Consider the following 9,444-nt stretch of genomic DNA (forward strand, 5'->3'; position numbering starts at 1 on the left):
ATATACAATCTTCCGATAAGCACCCAAACATAGCATATGTGTTCCTGTGTTTTAATGGAATGACTTTGGAAGGGGGGCTGATTAAAAAAAATATTTATAATTATTAATTAATTTTTTTTTTACTTTGACTTGGTTTCTACAAAAGCACTAACTCCAGCTTTAAGCAGTGATTCAGATTTTATTGCTTTTTAAATAAGGCACAATACAGGGCAGCTTCATTTACATATGATTATCTATATCTCAGTCCTTAAAGCACAGTAACAACAAATGTTTGTTTCATTTGCCAGGATACAGAGAAGATGAAAAAAAAAACATTCAAAGTGAACTCCAGGGAAAACCGTATTATACTATTAAAGGGAATATGGCTATGTTATTGTGTATATATTGGTATAAAGGGTCCAATAAATCTCAGCACTCAGTATTGACTCCAGTAGATCTGCCTTTATCTGGTTCAGATTTCATGACTGTGATACTATAGAACCTTATGGTTCTGTTTTTACTAATTTTACCAGTCGGCGTACAGGGCCATATGGCCCTGGTCCTGTTTTCCAAAAACCTTTTTCCTTCCTCTTTGGATCCAGAGAGGAGCAGGACCCAGAGGGGGCTGGGGACTTATGCCACACACAGCAGGTCACTGCAGGGCAGGGTCCAAATTGGAAGAAACAAAAGGCTGGCTGGCCAGACACACGTGCAAACACTCGAGACACACACATGCTGAGAGAAGACAAAAGCCTCTCAGTGATTTGTTATAGCCTGACACGAGAGCAATAACTTTTCCCTGACACAACAGAAGTGAGGGGCATTGCTCCCAAGTGTAAAATGTGATGTCCGACTGATTTAGAGAGTGTGAGGGAGCAGGCCACACACCTGCTTTGTAACATCAATACTAACCCATCATCTGACCTCCATTAGCATAGTTATTGTCTAAAATACCCTAAGCATGTGCCACACAATACAAACATCTCCGGGGCTCAGTAGTACTGCAATAAATGTAATCCACTGAAAGATAGGTTACTCAGAATCCAGACTGAAGCAAAGACATCAGGATGCTTTCAGGACAGCAAACTCTTCTAAATTATTTAGTGATGGACTAAAACCAGCAAGAACAAGGAAAAGAGTTTTACAGCTACACACTGCCATCTAGCGGCAGATAGCAGAACTTTAGCAGAACACAGAGAACACGGTGAACAGAGGACAATAGTATTAACATTTAAACGCTGAGGAGGAATAGCTAAATTGAAAAAATCCTATTTATATTATATACACAATGGTCAAAATATGTGTGGGCACTGCTGACACTATTGTTATCAACATTTAATAAAAAGCCTATAAACAATATGTTGTGCTTGCCTTTTTCTCTTCAAAACAACTGTAGTTTTACTGGGAGACTGCAATACACAGAACATAATGCTAGAATGGAAGAGAAGAACATAGAAGAAAACAGGGACAAAAAATTGACAAATAGTGCATCTTTTACAGATGGTAAATTGCTGCCATACTTACAGTGCTAAAAGTATGCTAGGTGCAACAAATAAATGTAGAATATGTGTTTGTGTTACCACACATTAAGACATTTTCATCAGCTGTCCTGGATTTCCATTGTCTTTCCCAGAAAGTGACGTTTAAACAGCTTCTATAGAGATTGTTTGAATTAGTTTTTGCTTAAAAAATTGGTTTGGTTTTGTTTTTATATTCAAAAAAATTCTGGATCAAAATAAAGACTGCTTCAGAAATTTGCACCTAATGTTTTATAGGTGCTGAGAAAAATACAGTACCTGAAAATAGCTGATTGAAGAGCTGAACTAACACCTAGCTTACCTAGTCATCAGATGAGCACCCACAAATATTGCAAGGCAGAATGTGTGAGCTTATATGTGACACTTTGTTGTAAAACGTTTTCCAGATCAGTATGGAGTGCAGAATTTAAATGTTCATACTGCATGAAGCAGATGCAGTCTCTCTAAGCAATTAGTCTTGGTCAAAATCTACTGTTAAATCATTATTAGGAATAAAGAAAGCTGCAAATGTGGCAACAATCAACTTGCATGTGGAAAAGTGTATAGAATAAAGGGAATCGCACATGATCTAAAGCATCTTCCTTGATGTGTGAAATGTGGCTGCCTGGACCTGTACGGCTGCCAGAAGTACCGCTCATTCATCCTGAAATGTCTATAAACGTCTTAACTGTTGCAGCCAAATGCTTCAAAACCCAATGGATTGTGTTTCACCTTGCAGTAGGACAATGACCTGGAAGGAATTTACTAAGGCAACTGTGAGGTGTTTGGGCCAAAGAATAGAAAAATTTGTACAGCCCAAGTCAGTCATATGATCCAAACCCACTGAGCATGCATTTCACTTAGTGAAGACAATACTGAAGGGAACAAGCTTCCAAAATAACCCCAGCATCTGTATATTTCTGTAACTGCCCAGTCACGCACAGAATATGATGGTTTTTATTCATGATTATGCTCATCTCTCCATTTTTCCATCTCTCTCATCACTAATTTTTGTCTTAAAAATTGGCGGAACTATGCATAAAACGGGCAGTGAATCCTGTTTCCCCCAGTGCCATCAAATTAAAGCTGAACTTAGGTCTCATAGCAGTCATTGCATTTCAAATCCAATTTGCTGCACTACAGAGCCAAAACAACACAAATATCACTGTCCAATTACTATTCCAGGGCCTAAAGCTGCCCTGAAAACAAACGGTTCATTCAGCCAGACTTTCACTAATGCAGATTAGCCACACATAAGATGGTGTTTCCAGTTCTTTTTTCTGTCCAATGTAAGTGGACCTCTGACAGATTGGGGTCAGAGCTATTCACCAGGTTTGGAGAGAGATGGCAGGCTGGTCTAGGTGAATAGATAACCAGGTGAGACAAAGCCACGTCCCCATGCTCTTGCTCCTTACAAATTGCCTGGAGGTATTTCCCCTCACGTACAAACCTTGCCAACTACTCTGGAGCTGTCATGGCAACAGACATGGCTTGTCCTCAGGTTGTGATGATGTCAGTCTAATCAAAATGGCCATTAAGTTGTAATAGCTCCTGGTGTTGAAGGTTTACACCAATCTTAGTCATGCCATTAGATTGGGCATCAACAGGATTTAATACAGCCTCTCTCTCTCTCTCTCTCTCTCTCTCTGATCCACACAGCAGACCATTTGAATGTCAAAAAAAAAAAAATCAAGCTCTCACTTCTGGGATTCTGAGAAAACACGAACAAATGAAAAGGCCTAAAATATTCATAATGCTCTGATTAACATTCATAAAGCGCAGAATACACCATTGGACTAATCCCAGGCCTTTTGAAGATCGGGCTTCATCTTCATATGCCATGGAAGGGGTTCATTTAAAATAATTCAATCTTAATAATAACACAGAGGACATTTTCCATCGCCCATCCATAGTATGGGGACACCTTTAGTTTTCTTTGAACAAAATGAGTACTGAAGGAAATCACTGAACTGATGTAACTGAATGGAAGATGTACCCTTGAGGGTTTCCTGAGAGTGTAGTCCAGGATGAGCTAAAAGAATCTTACCACTGAAGCCACTGGCATCCTCAAGGTCCAGGTCTACAATCCTGAGGTGAGAAAAGGTGCCATGGAAATTCTGTGTGTGGATGAGGTCCGAGCCTCCTGGGTTTGCATAGATGTTCAGCTGGAGAAGTGCTTTAATAAGATAGAGTAACATCTCTGTCTCGTCTCTGTGGAGATCCCCTCTGCCCTCTTCTCTTCAGTTCAGCGAGTTCTTCTAAAGTAGCAGACAAGGCTTCCATACAAAGAAGTGTGTTAGTGTGAGGCAAGGCTTGGTTAACAACAGCAAGAAGTTCTTTGACCGAGTCACGTTATCCTACAGCTCTTTCCTTCTGAATGGTAAAACATGGCTGTAGTAACTCTCCCTTTCAAGCCTGAGAGAAGTAACATTTGGAATGGTCTCTCTCTCTCTCTCTCTCTCTCTCTCTCTCTCTGTCTGTCTCTTTTATTACATAAGGAGTCCCTAGAGGTCGAGAAGCATCAGCACCATTACACATGACTTATGGCTATTCTCCAGGGACATACAAAGAACCTTTGCCATAACTCTCTGTACTACAAACTTTTAACCTTCAAATTAAATTAAAAAACCCTTTAACCAAAAAACTTGAGAAGTTCACTGTTTAAAAAATGCAGATAGATTGTAAATGTCCAAATTATAACTCATAGGCCTTTCATTTCAACTACCTAAAGTCCCTACATCCAACCATCTGGTGGAGGAGCTGAACATCTGACCAACTTAAATAAAAGAGGGGAAAAGGGACATGTGATAGCAACATGAATCTCTGCGACAGAAGCACTTCTTTTGTCCCAGTGATGAGCTGCTTTCTCACAGCTGAGGTACAGCTTTGTTCATCACAACAGCTTTTTGTTTCATCTCATTCAGCCCCAAGGCCCAAAAAGCAATAAATGAAAACGGATTTATTGATTTTCTTCACAAAACAAGTAGAACTTGCCGTTCCTCTCAACATAAAACAGTAAAACAGTTTTAATCTAGGGAAAATGTGGCTGTGATCATCAGTGTTTGCTTTAGACATTGGCTTTTAGTATGTTTTATGTGTGAACCAACACAGTAAACTTGGGATTGTGCAATAATTAGTATAGATATTCATGAAGTGAACATGATTCGACTGAGAAGTGAGAGAAAAGGCATTGCCACACATTTGCAATACAAACCACATAGACATGCTAATCGATCAAACACCTTATGAATCGCTTTTAAATTAAACTTTGGATTTCATCTAATCCATAGTGACTCGCATCCAGAGTTATAAGGCTATGAATATACGCTGAGATACATTAGATACACTTCATTTGCCTCTCACTTGGATATGTGCATGTGTCTACATTTTATGTGAAAATGCCCAATGGACAGAGTCTTAAGAATATATAAAATCGAAATTCATTTACGTCGTGCCTCCAACCACATATCACCTCTTGTGTATTATTGCTTAATTAATCATACAGACTCTAAGCTACCAGCATGAAAACCAATTTGTAAACTTACCTGCCCCAACTAAAGTGTCAGCTATGCTATGCTAGCTAGGCACAAACTGGATTTAGCCACTGAATGTGACTGAAATGAATTAACCTAATTAAATGTTATTCCACTTATCTTGGTGATGACAGGAACAGGAACAGTCTAACACTGGTATGTGCACAGGTGGTTAGCCACGAATAACCTGCGGACTTTTGCCTTGACTTAGTAGGTTTTCCAACATCTTGTTATAATGAAAAAAAAAAATGTTAGCTGGGTATTTTGAATGGTGTGGCTGATTGTTTGGTCTAACTTTTTATTAGTTATTGTTTGTTAATCCATCCATATCATGGGCAGAGGAGCATCATAGCCAATGAAGATCAATGGGCTCTGGGCACATTCTTGGTCCCTTAAAGCTAGTGCAGTTTGAACAGTTATAGCAACATTAACATTAAAGACACAACATGAAAATTGTATTAAAATAAATATTTTCGTTATGTCTTGATAATTAAATAAGTTGTTATTGTGATAAAAATATAAGTTTGCTATAAGTTCAGGTAAAGTGAAGAGTTAAATATATGGGGGAAGGGTGTCTACTCACTATCCTAATTATGCACAATTATATGGACGTGCATTTAGGATTAAAGTGGATAAGTTCTGACACAAACCCATATAAGTTTTAGCCAAACAAATTCGGAATCCGCAATCAGGGTGCACATTACTTATAGCAGTAAACGGTGGAGAGCACTGAAAATAGTGGACATTTGACACACAAAATGGCGGAACCCCAAAATAGTGCACTATATAGCGAATAGGGCACTGTATTTGCCATTGAAATAGCTCCGCTCCCGACAGGGACCGTGTTTATATTTAAAAAGCGGAAAGCGGAGGCGCTGAGTTCGTGTTTTAAACCGGTGAAACTCCAGTGATTAACCGTCAGACCTGGACACACGCTGCGATTACTCAAGTTGCTTTTTCAGCGCTGTTTTCTCAAACTCGATGCCGCTCTCAGAGCGTGTTTGCCGTGTCCGCTAGGATGGCGACCCCTGCTGTTTATGAGTGGAGCTGCGGCCACAAAGGCCGGTTATTACTTCCATTCCCGGAGAAACCCACAACAAATACCTGCAGGCTGGAGAGCTGCATGTGGGAGGGGCATACACAGTAAGTAGGCGGATACCAATAAGTAGGTGGCTATGGTTATGGATAGGTTTAGTGTTAGGTTGTCCCACCCACTTGGAGTTGTACCTCCCACTTGGAGGTGTCCCCGGCCTGCAGAGATACCAGAAACCGGAAAGCGGTGGGCTCGCCCCGCCCCGCCCACTCCTCCTCCCATAGCCCCTGACGTACACGAACACGTTGTTTGGCTGTAAAAATTTCGGTGGAAGTAAATAGGCCTATATTTTTTTCACAGACCGCTGCAGACAATGCCCCTCTTGGGGCATAACAGGTGCCAGCTTAATAGTAAGTACTGTTTTTTTCTTCATATAGCTGAATAGCTGTTGTCTTTTCTGATTCTGAAAGACGTTTATTTAGTGTGTTCATATCGTAGTTTACTGCCACTAGCTACTTCAGCGAGAGGATTATATTTTCTCTCAAGCTGAAGGTCCTGCTCCAGGCTTTTGAGGTTTGTTACTACCCTTTCCCACTTTAATATCACTCTGTTCGTAATGTAGTACTCACCCCGTCTTTGGTTTTCACCCCTTCCTCCATTTCATTCTGTACCGTTAGCTCGTTCATCTGAAGTGACGGCCAGTCCTGTGATACTGTCAGAGAGGCAGGAAGGATCATCCTGAGTGCACTGGACACTGAACACGACAAGGTAACATATACTTTCAGAGTTAAAAACAGAGTTAAAAACATGCTTAATATGAATGATTAAAGAGACTGATGTACAATGTATTTATATGTACAATATATTATATATGTAAAGTAAATAATTCAGTCCTGAGCTTTTTTTCTTTATACCTCCAGTATCTGACCCTTTTCCGTGAGGCATTTGACCAGCTGCTGTTCTTTTCCTCAAAATGCTTCCCATCATTAGGACATTTGTGTGGAGCTGACAGAGATTGGGGTGAGTATAGTGTGTGGAGCTATAACTAAAAGTTATTTCCCGGAATGTGAGTCAAGACTCAAAGTTTTCCATGGTTTCAGATTTACCACTTTGACTTCATTGATGATGTGTTTGAGTTGGTGACCTTTGGCAACCTGAGAGAAGCAAGGACGTATATCTCTCTGGTAAGAAATCCAGTCTAAAAATCCAGTGCAGGTTTGTGTTGTGTAGTAGACATGTACAGTATGAATAAGTTCACAGAGCTCATACAGCACCAGCTTCTGTTTGTCACATGCTTGTCTGAATCTGATCTAAGATTATGCTTCAGTCTGAGACTAGTTATTAACTCTCTTCTGAATCAGAACATATTTGTTGACATTTCATTCGTCTTTGCCACCCTTTTTTCTTGACTATTTGATGCCCCAGTGTTACCTCATGGACTGGGTGAGGTGCACATCAGCAGCAGTTCGAACACAACGGACTATTCTCAGGGTTAAGGTTACCTTAATAGAAGGCTTAATAGAAGCCCACCCCCTTCTGCAGCCCTCACTCCTTATAGACCTTTGAAATTGTGCTTCATCCTGTGGTCAGCATTAGAGATGTGTCTGACCTTTCTGATATTTTGTTTTGTTGTTTTCAAAGTTGTAATTCAGGATTTTGAATTTGCAAATTATTTTCTATTTAATGTTTAATGGGCTCCATTCAGAATCATTAAACTTATTCCCCAGCAGTGGACAGTGTAAAGCTAAATGAATTAATCTGTGTACAAATTGAGATTGGATTGGAATGCTGTCTTTAATTAGTATCACGCCCCTATAAGAACAGCAACAGCAACAGCTTTACAAAACTCCTTTCATTTTCTGCATAAAGAATATACCATGTAACATTCTTAGTGATCATACACTGAGTACAGAATGACTGTACAACAACATCAGAGGTCTATTCTCCTTTTCTGCTTTTTTCCTCTTCAATGATCACATCCCCTATTTTTTAGACTTTCTTCTGAGCTCATCCTTTGCTCCCATCCTTTGCTTTTACTTTTAATACTTTTATCCATGTAGATTTGCAGCCATTTTATAGCAAGTACGTTTAGTTTGGTGTTAATACTACATATTTTTGTAGTATATTTATTTTATATTAGTTGTCCTTAAGATTAGGGATAAGTTTCCTTGTTAGTTGTAATGTAAGTTTCCTTTGTATTGATTTGCAGATACAGGAGCTGTTTTTGTTCTGACAGGTTTCTGTTTGCAGTGTGTCCCTTATTCTCTGTATATATTTTTCTTTTTTTCTCTCTGCAGGGGTTCCTGTGTCTGAGTATGTGCGATCAGCTTTGAGAAGAAGACTGCAGGGGAAATTTGAGGAGTTTGTGTGTCTGTGTCTGCATGGGTTTCCTCAGGATGCTCCAGTTTCCTCCCACAGTCCAAAAAACACACGTTGGCAGGTGGATTGGTGACTCAATAAAAAGTGTCTGTAGGTGTGAGTGAATGTGTGTGTGTGTGTGTGTGTTGCCCTGTGAAGGACTGGCACCCCCTCCAGGGTGTATCCTGCCTTGTGCCCAATGATTCCAGGTAGGCTCTAGACCCACCGCGACCCTGAACTGGATAAGCGGTTACAGACAATGAATGAATGAATGAATGTACAATAACACAAGCAGTAACATTAAAAATGTGAGAAGATATAATATCTTATATCTTATAAATAATTGTTCAGAAAAAGAAATATTTAATAATGCGTTTGGTAAAAAAAGAGTTAAAAACATACAGAAAGAACTGCAGTGTGAATTGTGGGGATGGGTAGATGTACACTGAGACAACAATGTAAATTATCCGTACGTGCATGCAGAGCATGTTTTTATATTCTAATATTTAATCCAGATTTATTTATGTACTTCAGCTTTAGCAGTTTTTTCAGTGTTGTACCAGACCTTTAGGTAATGTGTGTTGTGCAATCCTACACGTAAAATATGAACTGAAATTCACTCTCTGAATATCTTTAAATAAACCTGTGTTGCCTACACATGTTCTGGGTGCTTTAAAGCGTGGGGATGGTGCTGTTTCAGAATTTATAATAATGAATTGAAACATTAGTGCTGTGTTCATAAAGAACCCCATCAGACCACTAAAAAGCAGGTATAATTTGGATGGGGTGTGATCTCAGCACTGCAATGATGTGAAGGTGATGTTTTAGTGTGCATTTTAAAACTAAAATTATGTTTACAGGTGTTACTCTTTAAAATTATGTTTAAAGGCCACATTCAACTCTTCATTATCTGTAACCGCTTATCCAGTTCAGGGTCACGGTGGGTCCAGAGCCTACCTGGAATCATTGGGCGCAAAGCAGGAATACACCATGGAGGGGGCGCCAGTCCTTCATAGGGCAACAC

At 39.6% G+C, this 9,444-nt stretch overlaps 1 long non-coding RNA gene across 2 annotated transcripts; it reads left to right on the plus strand.

Moving 5' to 3' along the window:
- The first annotated feature begins 6,383 nt into the window (after window positions 1-6,383).
- LOC136686593 (uncharacterized) lies at window positions 6,384-8,561 on the plus strand. Of its 2 annotated transcripts, XR_010800332.1 has the most exons (6): window positions 6,384-6,472; window positions 6,575-6,635; window positions 6,740-6,830; window positions 6,983-7,082; window positions 7,163-7,246; window positions 8,360-8,561. It is a non-coding gene; the product is annotated as an uncharacterized lncRNA (long non-coding RNA). The 2 variants fall into 2 exon arrangements; XR_010800331.1 differs by lacking the exon at window positions 7,163-7,246.
- The last annotated feature ends 883 nt before the right edge of the window (window positions 8,562-9,444 follow it).

Source organism: Hoplias malabaricus, chromosome 1 (assembly GCF_029633855.1).
Source record: "Hoplias malabaricus isolate fHopMal1 chromosome 1, fHopMal1.hap1, whole genome shotgun sequence".
Taxonomy (NCBI): Eukaryota; Metazoa; Chordata; class Actinopteri; order Characiformes; family Erythrinidae; genus Hoplias; species Hoplias malabaricus.